This window comes from Euprymna scolopes, chromosome 21 (genome assembly GCF_053919585.1).
Source record: "Euprymna scolopes isolate OS-2025 chromosome 21, ASM5391958v1, whole genome shotgun sequence".
NCBI classification, from domain to species: Eukaryota; Metazoa; Mollusca; class Cephalopoda; order Sepiida; family Sepiolidae; genus Euprymna; species Euprymna scolopes.
Genome location: NC_136502.1, coordinates 22,049,526 through 22,067,631, shown reverse-complemented (window position 1 = coordinate 22,067,631; position 18,106 = coordinate 22,049,526).

Below are 18,106 nucleotides of genomic sequence, written 5' to 3'. Positions count from 1 at the left end.
ACACACACACACACACACACATATATATCTATATATCTATCTATCTATATATATATATATATATATATGAGCAAACAGTTAATAAAATATGTTAAAAAACACTTTGAAATGAGTTAAAAACATATTTAATCTGAAAAGGAAACACTAGATAAATGGATAGTCCTTAATCTGCTGAGTTTTGAAGAAATACTTTCCTTCTCATCAGAGGGTAGGAATTAGCAAAATGCGGGATCAGATTTTGCATGCAGAAGTATTTGATGAAACAACAAGTAAGTCAAAGATCTTACTTGAAAACAAAAAAAGTGAAGCAGAAGGAATATGGTGAAGAAAAAGGTGATTACATATGAATGGATAGTCTGGTGGAAAATAAAAAATCCAGTGACGGTAAAATCCAAATGTAAAACTTCGAGAAAGTTAAAAGAATTTCCATTTGTACAAGTAAAATCCAAAGAAATCCCGGAATACAACCTTTACCTCGAAGAGTTTGAGAATTCCATGTTAAATTTAGTAAAAAAAAAATGAAATTTAAGAAACAAAAACACCATTATAATCCGGTTACTCGAAAAATAAATAATTTGCCGAAAAAGTTAAAAAGAATAAACATATATTCGTCCCTGCTGATAAGACAAAAAATTATTATACACTTGACTATCCTACATATAAAAACTTTTCTATAAAGAACTTAATAAATCTTATAAAACAGTCCCTCCTAAGACTTTAGATTCCATTAATTCTGAAGCTAAACTTTTACTTACTTCTATAAACATCCATCACTTCACTGAAATAATTTCTCCAGGTACTCCTAGATTCACCCTCAAAGATCATAAACCTAATTTCTATGACAACCCCTCCATCAGATTGATCTGCCCATCTAACTCTGACTTAGGAGCTGTAAGCAAAAATATCTTAGATAGAATCATCCCTTCTGTTAAAGAAAAAGTAGGTTTCCCTCATTGGCTGAATTCAGATTCCGTAATTAATCGGTTTGTTTCCCTTGAAAATAAACACCTCCTTAACTTCATAACATTTGACATCCAAAATTATTATCAATCAATTTCTCCGATCCTTTTAAATAAGGCTCTTATCTTTGCTAAAAGAAATTCTGACTTAACTAATTTAGAAATAAAATTAATTCTCCTAGCGAGAAAGTCCCTTATACAATTTAACAATAAGCTTTGGACTAGAAAGGATACCCCTGATAATTTTGACATCTTGATAGGTGCATCTGACTCTGCAGAAGTTACAGATTTAGTGGGACTCTTCTTACTGAAAGAACTTAAATACCACTTTAAACATATCCAATGGGGTCTTTATAGAGACGATGCCCTTTTTACTACAACAGCCAGGCCAAGAGAGTACAACAAAACAATTAAAAAATTACATAACTTCTTCAATAATTTTGGTCTTTCTATAATCATCGAACCAAACAAAAAAATTTCAAATTTTCTAGATGTTATACTTAATCTTAATACCGAAACTCATAGCCCCTATCATAAACCTAATCTTACGCTTTTATACGTCCATAAATCTTCTAACCACCCAAACTCAATTATAAAATCTATAGTACCATCTGTCTCTAGAAGAATTTCTGCTCTTTCTGCTGATAAAAAAACTTTTAATCAAAATGCTACTTTCTTCAATAATGCCTTATGGAACTCAGGACACAAGGAAAAGATTAAATACAACAATTATGCTCCTCCTGCAAGCCGCCTTAGATCTGTAATCACACACAATATGACTCGTAAGAAACCAGTTCAAATAACAAGATCTGCCGCTATCAATAACAATGAACCAGTCTACATTTATAATCCAAACCAAAATACTAATCGCAATGCCTCTAACCCACCTAGTCGCATCAGGAGAAAGAAAAATATTTGGTTTAATCCTCCATTTAGCCTAAATGTCAAAACTAATATTCCTAAGGAATTCTTCAACATTGTACAAAACTCTTTCAAATACCCACACAGATATAGTTCTATTTTCAATAAAAATTCAATCAGGATTTCTTATTCAACAATGCCTAATTTAGCACAAAGAATCTTAACATCTAATAACAAAAAAATTGAATCAGCCCAAAAAATCCCTTTCCCAATTAAAACCAAAACTCACTGTAATTGTAATAACAAACATCTTTTCCTACTCAATAATGATTGTATCCATAAAGATGTTATATATTCTCGCACTATTACTGATCTCCCACGCACTCCTCCCATAACAGACACTAATATTTCGTCTTCAAGTTATTATTCTTCCCATCCACCATCTGATATAGTTACTAATCCAATACACCACTCAAGCAGCCCTTCCATCTACAATCATTCAACTAGTAATAATAATAATAATAATAATAATAATATTAATGAGAATAATAATATTTCTCCTAACAGCCATCCTTACACTAACAACACTCATTATCCCCTCCAAAATAGTCCTCATACAGACATTGTCCCACCATTTGTTGAATACTATGAACAAAGTTTAAACTATTTAACTCATACAAATCAGCAAATTAATATTAATATCAGACCTCGAGCTTTTAATAAAGTACATACATATATCGGCGCTACTTCAACATTAATTAAGAAAAGAATATCAAACCACATTTCTTCTTTTAACAACCATAATTCTAATAATAACCAAGGAACTTCTCTAACCACTTTAATTAAAAAAAACTTAACTCTAACAATAACCCCTTCTCAATCAAACGGACTATCATAAAAAAGTCAAGTCTTATATTCTAGGTTCTAAGTCATGTCGCCTCTGCACAACCGAAGCTATAACTATAATTACTTCCCCTCAAATTAACAATATAATAAATTCTACAAATGAACTGATCTCTTTCTGTAAACATAAGTCCAAATTTAATTATGGCAATTTTGAAATAACATAGTTATTACTGTTACCCTTTATATAGATATAAAAACAATTTTTCTTTAACTTTATCCTTTTTCTACATACTTCTTAATACTTTATAACTTAATAATCCTTTATTTTAATTCTTTATCTATTCTTTGCATGGCCGGTTATTTATCTGCATTTTCTGCTTTATTCTTTAACCTTTCCTATCTATCTAATATATCAATCTACCCACACTTTCATATCTTGTATGTATATTTACTTATATTTTACTATATGCATTTACTTACTTTTTTTTCTTGCTTTTTCCTGAATTTGCAGATATCAGCCATCATCTCCCCTTAAATAATTTTTATTTTATTTTCATTTTATTTTATATTTTATAAATTTATTTTTCATTTTGTATTACTTTTTATTTATTTATTTATTCTTTATTTATTATTTATTTTCTATTTATTTATAAATTTATTTATTTATTTTCCATTTAGTGTCGTCTAACAACCCTTGCTGACATTTTATTAAGTGATGACCTGTACATTTCAGTCGACCTATATTATTTTGTCCTATATATATTTTCGCGTCTTTAACATATTCTGACTAGTTCATTTTAACTTTTGTTTCCCTTTATTTTATTTCATATTTTATATTTAACTTTATAATCATTTTTTTTCTCTCCTTTTTTTCTCTTTCCTCTTTCTCTTCTCTGATCTTTCTTATTTATATTTATGTCTCGGAAGTAGAGTGAAAAGCATATCTTATTTTTCTTTTATTAATATTATTGGAATCTTTTCTTTTTTTCCCTTGTACACATTTTTGTGAATTATTCCATGGATTTCTGCCTTTGGATTATTATGGACCATCTTCTTCCAATTACGGGAATTCCTTGGATTTTACTTGTACAAATGGAAATTCTTTTAACTTTCTTGAAGTTTTAAATTTGGATTTTACAGTCACTGAATTTTTTTATCTTCCACCAGACTATCCATTCATGTGTAATCACCTTTTTCTTCACCATATTCCTTCTGCTTCACTTTTTTATTATCAAGTAAGATCTTTGACTTACTTGTTGTTTCATCAAATATTTCTGCATGCAAAATCCGATCCTGCATTTTGCTAATTCCTACTCTCTGATGAGAAGGAAAGTATTTCTTCAAAACTCAGCGGATTAAGGACTATCCACTTATCTAGTGTTTCCTTTTCAGATTAAATATGTTTTTAACTCATTTCAAAGTGTTTTTTAACATATTTTATTAACTGTTTGCTCATATTATAAGCTCTATCTCCTATTTGGTTTTATCGAGCTTTTACATCTGGCTGAGATAATTTAATAAATATTAATTCTTTAATATTTATAATATACTTTAATTTTACCATCTTGGATCATTTTGGTAAATTTAATTGTAATTTTTATTTTATGTATATATATATATATATATATATATATATATATAATAGCAGACGCCTTGCATGATCCAGTCATAAAATATGCTTAAATATGATAATTTAATGTATGCAAATTTCATATTATTATAGCATCAACACTCTATTGATTATCATTTTGTACCGAATATATACTAGTTACTTCAAAAGTAACAAATATACATGACTTGAGTGCTATCAACTAGAATAGCAACCAAAACATGTAGTTCTCCAATCTTATTCGTTGCCGTCTGATCTAAGTCCATATACGCATATAAAAACTAATAAAATAATGTTGTCAAAGACGCAAATGTGTATTTGTGCATGTGTAGAAGTAACACGTTTAGTTGTGGTACGCCTGCTAAGTTCGATTTTTTCTTCAATTTTGACCTTTAGCAGCTATTTTTACCATCTAAATACTGAATCGAATTTGTCCCAAAGATCCAAATCCTCTATATATCTAGTTTCAAGTCTGTATATCAAAAATTGACAGAGTAGTTTGCTAGAGAACGTTACTCACACGAACAAACAAGGTATCTTTCTGTCTGTCTGTCTGTCTGTCTCTCTCTCTCTCTATATATATATATATATATAAAAGTGAACATGTCTGTGTGTCTGTGTGTCTGTCTGTGTGTGCCTGTGTACATTTCCCTACGCAATAACTCTGTCAATTTTTAATCTACAGAGTCGAAATTTGATATACAGTGTACTGAGATTTGGGAAAATCGATGTGATTGATTTTCGGCCAGAAATTTGGCTACTAAGGGGTCAAAGTTCAACGATTTGGCCTTTGAGAACTCTACCAAACTGCTTCGACAATTTTGGGTCTAAACACTTGAAATGTAAGATATACGTTCATTGGACATGGATCTAACTTAATAACTTGATTTGCGCACCAAACAATAAATGTTAAGGGGTCATAATAGGAGTCAAAGTTTTTAAAAATTGACCTCTGCGGTCTCTACCAAATTACTCAGACAATTTCTAGTCTAAACATTTGAAATTTTACATAAAGGGTATTCAGAGATAGGGCAAGCTTTTTAATCGGTTTGGGTCGAAAATTTTGAGTTACCAATATATAAATGTATGTAGGTATATGTTTGTATGTCTGCCTAAAACTTTGAACACAGGCGACGGATTTTCACAAGATCAGGATCGTTTTGAAGGTCGACCTTTCAGACGACAAATATCGAAAAATTGGCTAAAAAGATTAATTTCTTCACCTTCAACTGGGCAGTTTTTCTAGGGGGGGGGTCGCTTTTTTCGCCGATATTTTTTAAAGTCATCCTCCCCTTCTGATTATCTAGCCTTAATTTAAGCCTACGTCACTTCCGGTTTGGCGGTGGTCGTAACAGCAAAGACGTCAGGTTTTTTCCCGTTATTTTCCTACCTCGCAGTACGAGTTCGAGCCTGCCTTCCTACTACCACTTTTTTTTTTTTTTTTGCTCAACATACACATCCAAACACCCGGGCAACGCCGAGCTTAAATGCTAGTATATATATATATATATATATATATATATATATATATATATATATATATATATATATATATATATATAGAGAGAGAGAGAGAGAGAGAGAGAGAGAGAGAGAGAGAGAGGCCTTGTCTGTCTGTCTTTCTGTGTGATTAAAGCTCATTTGATATTTAAATATATATATATATATATATATATATATATCGAAAGAAGAAGATATATATATATCAATATATATTTATATATAAATATAAATAAATATATATATCAAAATTGACATATATATGTGTGTGTGTGTGTGTGTGTGTGTGTGTGTGTGTGTGTGTGTGTGTGTGTGTGTGTGAAACGGAGAATCCAGTATTTTCCTTAATCATCTAATTTCTGTTTGTTTTTTTCTTTGTTTTTCATAACAACGCTGATAGACATCAGTAGAATCAAATGTAAATCTTTATCTACAGGGCATCAACCACAACACATCAATGGACAACATAAAGTGCACTATTTTGCCGAGTGCATGTTTCTATTCCTAGTACTCGTCTCTCGGTCAAAGGCAGACAATTAGTTTTCTAAGCATTTGAATCAAAAACACCAAAGATGGACACACTGGACATCTGACAATCAAAACACTGCTGACTACAAATTGCTTCAAGATCTGAGAGATTTTGTCACTATTAAACGAGATAAGTCGGTTCATTTGCTTTCAAGACCTTTACCATTTCTACTTGTTTGAAGAACAAATAATTCTATCCATCACTTAGAAATATACATTGTCCCCTCCGTGTTAGATGATGCGGCTTAATAGGTGCAGATATTAGCCGATCGCTATGAAAGAAAAAAGTAGCCCAATCATCTTACATTCACACTGATGATGGAAACCAAATACCCGCCCTAAAGAAGTTAACCGGAATTTCTGGTTGTCACCATTCTCCAAATACTGGATGACGTATTAGTCTGAAGTGAATTCGATGAAGAATTTGCAAGAAAACGTGTGAGACGCAAAAGATATCACACGTTGATGTAAGTTTTTTGGGGTTTTTTTTTTACTTAAAAATTAAAAGGAGAAAATGCGAAATAAAATTCAGGCAATTTGGAAAGTATGAAAATATGCTGAAAACTAAAGATGAATATATATATATATATATATATATATATATATATATATATATATATATATATATATATAAAGGATGGGACGTTTCCAATATTTTTCCCAATTCTGATGCAATTACTGATTCTCTTCTACATTTCCGATTCTGATAAAATTACCGATTCCGATTGATTTAAATTTCTAAATATCTAGTTGTTTTTTATTTGAAAGAAAGCGATTTACCACAGAACCCATGTAATATATGCATATACACTCATGGGCAAAAACATGGGCCAAGAGTGAAAGAAGAAAGAAATCGATTTTTCAGTATGTTTCTATGAATTTTTGTTTATTGTAACTGAAAATATCTATTTTGCAGATCATTATTATTATTATAGCATATAATAATAAATGGAAAAATTAAATCTTAAAAATGGTACGAGCGCATCTTGGCGAGGATATAAAAACCGAATTGCAGGATTAAGGCAATACAAAATGACTTACAAACAGATTTGTGATATTTTAAGAAAAGAAAATGTGCAAACGTCTCTTTCTGTAGTGAAGTGAATTTGTCGAAGGTTCGAATTCGAACGCCTGGTAAAAGGGAAATCTGGATCTGGTCGCCCTAGATCATTTACTTTGAAGGACGACCACATGCTTAAATAAACTGTTTTGAAGGATTGAAAGAAAACTTATGTTGACCATAGCAAAGAATTCAAAACAAGGGCTGGAAATTCTCTTTCTAGATATACAATATCTAGACGAATGAAAGAAATGGGATTTTCTTCTAAAAGGTGTGCAAAGAAGGCATTTTTATCTAAGAATAACATCAATGATATAAAGAAATTTTTCTCGTGATATGGTAAGAAAGATACAGACTGGTTCAGAAATGTTTTCTGGTTAGATGAATCAAGATTTTGTCTTGTTAATGATGTTCCCGATGTTCCCGAATGGTGCAATCTAAGAACTGGAGAAAGATCTTCGCCAAGTTGCATAAAAACGACGATTAAATACCGGAATGGAGGGGTAATGGGATGGGGAACTTTTACTGCAGCAGGAGTTGGGGAACATATTAGATGTGAGAAGTCAATCAATGCAAAGAAATGCATTCGAATATTAGAAACAGAACTGTTACCAAGTATCCAGAAGCTGGGGAATATTTCAGAATATTATTTTTCAACATGATAATGCCCCTGCACACACTGCTAAAGTCACAAGAAAATGTTTTTCTGATAATTCAATTGATGTAATATCTAGGCCAGGTCAAAGCCCCGATTTAAACCCAATCGAGAATATTTGGTCCATAATATCTCGTGCATTGTCTGGAAGAACCTTTTCAAATAATAACAAACTGTGGGAAGCTGTGCCAAGCGAATGGAATAGCATCTTCTCTTCGCAGTCTTCCACTTTGGTTGAGAACATATCTAAAAGGATTGACCTTGTAAAGAAATCAAAAGGGAATGCGGTTCCATCCTAAGCATTTATTAAAGTAAATGTCTTGTTCTGTGTTATTAGTCTCGTTAAAGTTTCCTTGTTCAATTGTTCATTGTTCAATATAGCTTTTAGTGCAATAAAATGTGCAACACCAATATATATATATATATATATATATATATATATATATATATATATATATATATATATATATATATATATATATATATAAAACAAATTAATTTCAGTTTACAAGTTGAATAATTTCGTGAACTTAAACCAAGTATAAATGCTAATATTAATATTTATATCATATTTAAACAAGATGAGCAAGTTCAATATTTTAAATAGAGCAATAATATACGGAAAATTGGATTCAAATTCCGTAAATCAAAATGGACAACAAATTTATTTTTAGTGTCAGCATCTTCCGCCAGGTTACATAAGCAATTAAAAGATTTTGAAGTGAAAACTGCCAGATGATCAATTCAAAACGTGGCGTTTTCCCCTCAACTATGTTAAGAATGGTTTCCTATTTAGAAAGCCATTTTGTATACGAGGGAAAGGGGGATCTTATGTTTACATAATGTGTTGAAATTCATTAAAACAAGGAAAAAAATTTTAAAGCAGAAAATGAATTTTACGTTTTCATCAAAACTTGTTGTCTTCTGACAGATGATTGGTTAATCGTTCCACCATCTTCCAGCTGCTTATGTAACCTGCCGGAAGATGCCGACGCAAAGTTGCCGGAGATTGTGTTGTAAACTGGATAAGTACTTGCCTGAAAGAAATGTGATACGTATGACATAAGGACAGTATTCAAGAGCAACTCATTTCTCTGAAAACAACTCGTTTGAGTCAATCCTCTTACAGGAAACAGTTATGACCAAGAATTGTGCATGCAATTTTGAGTGTGTAAAAATAAAGGTGTGACATGTTGCTCAGTAAAAGGTAAATCTCAAACAAACACAGAAAAGTTGGAATATGTAGAGATATTCTAAAGGAGGCAAAAGAGAAATTATGTAAGACTTGTGTGACAAAGTTACAAACAGAGAAGAATGGCAAAGAATAAGACAATCTAAAAAAACAGTGCATATGTTAAGCGACAATGACCTCTTAAGGAGACCCAGTATAAAATTTAATACAATATGAAAACCATTTATAATAAATAATAGATAAGAATATCGTTAAAAAATCAAAAAGATATATGTATATATATATCTATAATATAAAGCTGAATGTGTGTGTATGTGTGAGTGTGTGTGTGTGTATGTGTGTGTTTGGTCACGAATAGGCTCCTATATGGTTGACTATTTTTAAAAACTGATTACATATAATGATAGATGTATCGAGACACAGGAATGGGTATGTTTGATCTGAGTCCATTTTCTGTAGGCTGTTTTTGAACCCAGTCATCGATGAGTACTGTTGCTAGTATATATATATATATATATATATATATATATATATATATATATATATATATATATAATTATTTACTATAATAATTATTAAATACCTACAGACAATAGTGTTTCATCCTTTCAGGAATCATCAGTGCAGGTTTAGATTCGAACCTGGCGACGAAAGCCATCCCTGGCTTCATAAGCAAGGGCCTATTTCATTTAGCTAGCGTTAACCGCGAGAAATGCTGTTGAATTTTAAGCATTTATTTTTTAAATGTTTTTAACATATGTCAGAGTGATCTAATCATTATATGATGATCTGCAGGTAAAAACTAAATTGATCGACTTTAATTCAACTGAAACTTTAATTCAACTGAAATTTATTACAACTCAAAGTGCTCAACGATAAGAAACAAGTTTCTTAAAGGGACTAGCATTATTATTTACTATAATAATTATTAAATGCCTACAGACACTAGTGTTTCATCCTTTCAGGAATCATCAGTGCAGGGTGTCATGATTAACGGCAGTTGATAGATCCGAACCTGGCAGTAATATATATATATGTCAGAGGTGTGAGTTCCAAGCCAAATTACAACGCAATATTGCGAAAATAAGCAAATATTTTACTTGTTTGAAATTTATAATTTAAATATATTCTCCATCCTCAGTATTTTGTGCATCTTTTTTCTTTCTTTTTTGTTTTCCTCTTCTTTTTTGCCATGTTGTAAAGTTGGTTGTATTTTGAAATGCCGGGTACGGTGCGATGGCTACGCGAAATTAATGATATTTTTCGCGGTTAAATTTGGCCGTGTGGTGTGTTTCTTGCTGATGGAGTCAGAGATGGCTTTGTGGCCGGGTTCGAATCTCCAAACCGGCTGTAATCGTGACACCTGCACTGATGATTACCGAAATTATCAAAAACTAGTGTTTGTAATAGAGGGTTCTGTTCAAAAGTCCATAACAGATTCCCGAATTCGCCAAAACGCACTTAAAGAAGGTTGGAGATTGTGTCGGCCGAAACGTTGAGAGAATAACATCACAGATGAATAGAGTAGTGTGATTACTGTAAATGATATCAAATACAAAAGCAACCATCATGAAAAGAGGCACGTTTACACATATGCAACGTAATCAAGTTACGTCATCGATTTTATTAATATGCAGATGAACTATTGCAAAGAAAAGTACCAGGAATATGATGTAAGACGAAAAATGGGTGTATTACCAAGACCGTCTTAAAAGACAAGATGGCCGGTGGGCAAAAATAATTTAATCTGCTGACGTCATCACGGGTAGTCCATTAGTTGTTTCTTTACACCGGTAAACACCGGTAGTAACTCGTGGATACCTCCATTAAACAAAGTAAGTTTTAACGTGCTCCCCCCCTGTATTTAACACGATGTAACTATAATTTAATTCAATATTATCATCCTAAGTTTTTTACCATTCAAAAGAAGCGTCAAATAAATTGCTAATATTAAAAAAATTTTTTTTACAGCATACAAAACTAATGAAAATGCGAGACAACATCGACTCTTTTGAAGAGACGATTTTTTTAAGCTGTTGACACGTTTTAAAAATTTAGCAAAACTTAATTTTCCTGAAATTTTCAATATTTAAAAATAAATTATGCCGGCTGATAACATTTTTAAACTTTTTTTTAAAGCTAGAAAGATAAAATTTAAAAATACTTATATATATATATATATATATATATATATATATATATATATATATATATATATATATATATATATATATATATATATGAAACTTAAAAGTAAAAAAAAAAACGCGCGTTCATTTCGGGTTTGTATTACTGTACACAGATTCGAAAAAGTTGTCAAAAAACAAATATATGACAAATAAATGTTATCAAAGGCAAGATAAGTTACTTTTCTACCAAACTGGATATATTTTTCGTGTTTTTATTCAATGTAACATGTTTATTCAGCTCCAAAAACAAGGTGTTATAAATAAAAAAAACTAGAAAAATATATGTCAAGCTATGTCACGGTAACATATATTGAGCGAGTTTTTTTTACAGTATTTTAACCAGTTTTTTATTTATAACACCTTTTCCCAAACTTACAGTGTTAAAGAGGGAGTCAGACGCCATCTTGAAATTTCCGGGTTTGTATTACTGTACACATAGATTCGAAAAAGTCAAAAAATAAATGTCAAACAAATAAATGTTATCAAAGGCAAGATAAGTTACTTTTCTACCTAACTGGATATATTTTTTGTGTTTTTATTCAATGTAACATATTTATTCAGCTCGAAAAACATACAGTGTTTACCGATGTATTGGAAAATTTAAAATGGCGGCCGACTCTCTCTTTAACATGGTATGTTCGGAAAAAGGCGTAATAAATAATAAACTAGACAAAATACTCTTAGAAATTTGCTCAATATAAGTTACCGTGACATAACTTGATATATATTCGGTGGGTTTTTAATAGTATTTTTAAAAACAGTAATGAATTTTCCGAACTCAATATTTTTCAATTTTTAAACTTTAAAAATCTATCAAAATTTTTTTATTGATTCTATTTTTACGATATTTTCAGGGTCAATGTGAAATTTTATGTTCTTTCCAATAAACCGAATATAATATTTTAGACAAACGTTTTTTTTTTTAATTCACGCCCCCCCCCCCCAAGTGTCACCCATTTTTAACTTTCTCTTAAAAAGTAAATAATTAATTTATGTCGGAGTTTTATATATCACAAATTGAAGAGAAAAGGTCAATAAATAATATATTCAAATTTAAAACAAAAAAAAAATGCCTTTTTTAGAAATTTACCTGTAAAGTCCGAAGTTTAAAACCTTTTTTAAAAAAAAAAACACATTGTTTTTTTTTTTTTTTTTTACTAAAACCTTGGTCCTTGCTCCTTTAATTGAAAAAAAAAATTAGGGCTTGAATTACATTTTTCGAGGAGTTATAAGCTTGGAAAGATGGGGTGGAATTATTCACTATTTTCACGAAATTTCTGACACTGCTATCGGTAAACACTGTATGGTTTTCGAACTGAATAAACATGTTACAATGAATAAAAACACGAAAAATATGTCCAGTTTGGTAGAAAAGTAACTTATCTTGCCTTTGATAACATTTTCATTTAATTATATTAAATAAACTTCAAGTTTACTACAAATCAAATCGTGTTCCTTCACTTTTTAAAAATGTAATTTATAAGTAATTAAAGAACGCATTCTAATCTTTAAAATCTATAATACAACGAAATATTCAATTGCTTATAATACTTAAACAAACAACTTGTGTTTTATTATTTTTTTATTATTAATATTAGATGAGTTTCAGTATAAATCATCGTGTTCGTTCTTTATTTCAATCCAATTTTGAAGTTTTGTAACGCTGTCTGTAAAAATTACTGTTCATTATTGACAGTCTAAGAGTTCCACATATCTTGCTTGTTGGGACCTCGGCGATGACGTCATTTTTTCAGCTGGCCGGCCATCTTTATAACGAAGGCCACGGTATTACTCGTTTATTAAATAGAGTATGTGGGTGTTTTTTTTTTAAAGGGGGGGGTCTCCTCAGACAAGACAAGCTACCCCTATGGATTTACTAAAAGGTTCAATTCGAAATTCCATACAGATTCCTGAGTTCGACAAGACGCACTTAAAGAAGATCGGAGATTATGTCAGCCCAAACTTTGTGAGAATGACATCCAAGATAAGTACAGCAGTCGAAATAATCTCTATATATAAAAGGCAAAATATGCGCGCGCGCGTGTGTGTGTGTGTGTGTGTGTGTGCATTTTTTTTTTGTATGTCCGGCAAAGGTTTATTTTTTCTGTGGGGCGCTCTGGATGGTCACTCATTCTTAGAACTTTTTATGTACTGTCTAAATTATAATATCTACGATTTACGAAAGGAGGTCGTGTCTATCTTTTATTTGGGCGACTTTTACATGGCTTTGATTCCTCTTTCTTCGTGGTCTAGTGGGTAAGCTGCCGGCTTCGAGCCTACCTTCCTACCAAAACATTCTTTTTCTTTTATACCTGTAAAACACCCGGGCAACACCGGGCACCACTGCTAGTCTAAATCTAAAATATAAAACCAATCTCTACGCACAGTGGTTCGTATATTGATTTATATCCTGGGAGGGGTACATCAGCTCGTAGCTTGTGAAACTTGCCGGGTTAACATATTTTGTAGTTGTTTTTAGTTCACGTTTCTTTTTGTTGCTAAGGTGATCTCGTTTTAGGGAAAATTCAGCAATTGTGTCTCTTCCGGGTTTCGCTCATTCTTGTTTTATTTTTATTTTTGTTTATTGTTTTTATATGCCGCGCGCCGATTTGGTGGTAATACCATTCCTTTTGAACTGTATCGAATTATTATCGTTGCGTTTCGAGGTTTATAGACGCGGTTTATTGATAACAATTCAGACTTGTAAGAAACGAAAACACAGAGAAAACGTCCGTTAGTAAAAAAAAAAATAAAAAACTGTGGTTTTGGGTAGGGTTGGGGAGCGGGATTGTGTTTTATTTGGGGTTGGATGTGGGTGAGTTGTTTGATAGTACAGAGCGATGAGGGTGGGATGGGGAGAAAAATCACATCTGCTCAAAAACAGGCAATCGGCAAAGAAATGGCTCACAGAAATGAGAAATATTCGATACTTTGATCTTAGGCAGTCCAGTGAATATATATATGTATATATTTATTTAGGCAGCATTTTTTCATTTAAACAGACATTGTTAAAGACAACAGAAAGCGTTTGTTTAGTAATACATTATAATTTTTTCAATTTTTCGTATAATCTTTTTGATGTCGAAGGTATGGTTGTATGGTTAAAACATTTTTTCTTCTTAAAGTGTCCGCGTTTTTTTTTAATGTGTAATCATTTACACATTTCAAGGAATGTGTGTGAGAGGCTCGTTCGGTGGGAATTATGGGAAGACTAGTCTTGGTGCCCGGCGTTGCCCGGGTGTTTGGAGGTGTGTGTTTAACAAAAATTTTTTTTTGTAAAGTGGTGGTAGATAGGCAGGCTCGAACCCGTACCGCGAACGAGGAAAAGACATGAAAAAAAAAAAAAAAAACGCGACTTCTTTACCGTTGCGTTCATCGCCAAACCAGAAGTGTCGAAAGTTTAAATTAAAGCTAGTCAATCGAAAAGAGGGGATGATTTTCGAAAATATCGGCGAAGAAAGCGACCACTCCGTGTAGAAAAGTGCCCAGTTCAAGTCTAGCAATTCAAAGGAAGAAACTGTTTGAATAGAAAGATCTCTACACTATAGGAGTGGGATTTTGCAGTTTGTTGGGTTAGTAGGTTGTATTTATGTTGAAGGAGTACAAGTGCCTTGAGTACGTCGGAGCACATTCCATTAAAGTACTGGCAAAACAGGCACAGGGATGCAACATTTTGGCGATGGAACAGGGGTTATAATTTGGTTGATAGTGCAGGGCATATTAGGTTAGATACTCTTTTTTATCCTGTTTCAGCCTTCTTGAAGTACATTGTCGTTTTGAGCAATGGTTCTTCAACTTAAGGTCGAGCATTTAGGATAACGATGTCCACAATGCATGATCAGTATTCCTAAATAATCTACGGGCATTTGTTGCACAACACTCAGGAACTGTGGTCAGAATAAAAGTGAGGCTTGCTAATCCTGAAGATCTGGGAGACAGGTCAAGAACTTGAGAGTTTGGATCAGCAAATGGGACATAGGAAAGTTATGATTGATGCTGCAGCTGCGTCTGTGTAACTAGATAAACCAAGCCAATTCCTGTATTGGACATTAAAGTCACCAAACACATGCACTTAAGTGATACTATCTATACTGTCGGTGACATAGTTGATTATGGTACAGTCTTGGGCCGAGAGAGAACAATAGAGGAAATATAAGCCACTAACACTATTCTAGAGTTGTAGGCCATGTTTAGCTTCAGAGCAATTTCCGATCGTTAGTTGTTCTACACAAATCCTGAAGGTGACTGGTTCTCAGTAGACAGTTCTTGAGTTGAGAGCCACAGAGCAAAAGATTCTTACCGTGTTGACACGTCGAAAACATGTACAAAATTGCTACAGAAAAGGTTTAATTTTATGGAGCAATTCTGATTTCTAATTGGTTGGTAGCAGACCATGAATTAATTTGATTCGTCAGTTCCTAGCAGCATCGTTTATAAATAGAATCTCCAAACTGTGCGGGATCATTACACATTATGTTCCAAAAATACTGCAGCAGCTATGTTACAAGTTTAGTTTAAAGCACACGTAGGCCTGACTGTCTGATTCTCTAGTTAAGAGGAGGGTGTTATGAATATAGACTCCAAGTCCGTGCATGTGTCTGTCTGAGTCATTGGACAAAGTAATAGATAACCAGGCATGTTAAATGGGTTCACTTAGGACTAAGATATCCTGGAAATTTGCTATGAGAAATGATTCTACATCATTTAAGTCAATTCTAAGTCCACGGATACTTGTGAATGCGAGTCTTATGGGAAGAAGCGAGTTAATTTTGTTTGCGTGTACGTATGGTTTAATCTAGACATAAAGTTTATTAATATATTTTAAATCCTCCTTAAAGGACACGTGAGTAGTGCAACACTCTTGTGTTTGGGGAATTAATTTTACCCGTCCTAGAATTGTTATTCTTATCTAATAGACATCTATATGATAATATCATATCTATTTGATAATTATAATATACATCTATTTGATAATTATGGAAATGATAATCCAACATAATGGAAAAAATGAAAATAGGAAAAAATAAAAATGGTTTGTATATTTATCAATGTTTCGTCTTTATTTCAAGACCTTTTCATGAATTGAAGAAAAATATAGAACATTTTCAAGTATTGACTTCTGTGTTTCTCTTAAAAACAATCATTTTGAGAATTTTGAATTGAAGACGAAACGTTATGAATATATAAACAATTTTCAATTTTTCCTTTTTTACATTTTCCATGATGGGGCAATTCCAATATTTTTCCTAATTTCAATACAATTACCGATTCTGATTTTTTTAAAACCTCTAAATATTCAGTCATAGAGTTGTTTCTTTTTTTTTTGTTTTTTTTTGTTTTTCAAACTAGCAGTTACCGGGTGTTTGGAAGTGTATGTTGAGCAAAAAAAAAAAGTGGTTGTAGGAAGGCAGGATCGAATCCTTACCGTGAAGGAGGAAAAGAATGGGGAAAAACGTGACGTCTTTGCTGTTACGACCAGCGCCAAACGGGAAGTGACGTGGGTTTAAATTAAGGCTAGACAATCGAAAAGAGGGGATGACTTTAGAAAATATCGGCGAAAAAAAGCGAACCCCTCCTGTAGAAAAGTGCCCAGTTGAAGTTAATGTTTTTAGCCAATTTTTCGATATTTGTCATCCGAAGGGTCGAGCTTAAAAACGATACTGATCTTGTAAAAATCCGTCGCTATGTTTGCATGTCAGCCTAAAACTTTCGACTGACATGCAAACATACATACATTTATATATTGTTGGCTCAAATTTTCGGCCCAAACCGATTAAAAAGCTTGCCCTATCTCTGAATACCCTTTATGTAAAATTTCAAATATTTAGCCCAGAAATTGTCTGAGTAATTTGGTAAAGACCGGAGAGGTCAATTTTAAAATTTTTTTACCCCTATTATGACCTCTGAACATTTATTGTTTTGGACTCGAATCAAGTTATTAAGTTAGATCCATGTCCAAGAAACCTATATCTAAAATTTCAAGTATTTAGACCCAAAAATTGTCGGAGGAGTTTGGTAGAGTTCTCAAAGGTCAAATCGTTGAACTTTGACCCTGTATATCAAATTTCGAAGCTGTAGACTTAAAATTGACAGAGTTATTGCGTCGGGAAATGTACACAGACAGACACACAGACAGACAGACAGTTTCACTTTTATAGATATATAAATCACTGTAAAAACCCATATAATATATGCATATATTTTTACAAACTTAAAGATACACGTTATCGGGTTGATCTATAAATCTTAGTGTTGATAATCTAAAACCTATAAATAAATTGCATTTTAACATTACTACCAACAATAGAGAATTAAGTTTTAAAAATAAATGACAAAAAACAAACAAACAAAAAACAAAACAAAACAAAAAACAATTAAAAGAATCGCTTATGGTATCGGAGAATAGGCACAAATTTTTCTGATTACAACTCCTATTAATAATTCCGATTAATAATTCTAACACTAAGGCACATTTAAGATGTGCACAAGATCTGCTTTCTTGATTCGGCTTAGTTCTAATGTTTAGCACTTGATTTTCATTTTATTATTTTAAAAAAATGTGCCTTGTTAGACAATGTGTTGAGCTCGAGTTCGATGGTTTGAATCGGAAAAAGGTTACCAGCAATAAACTAATCCCTACTTAAAGGAGGATATAAAGCTTGGAAGCTTAAATTATCGCCCTATTAGCCTCCTCCCACTTTTTGCCA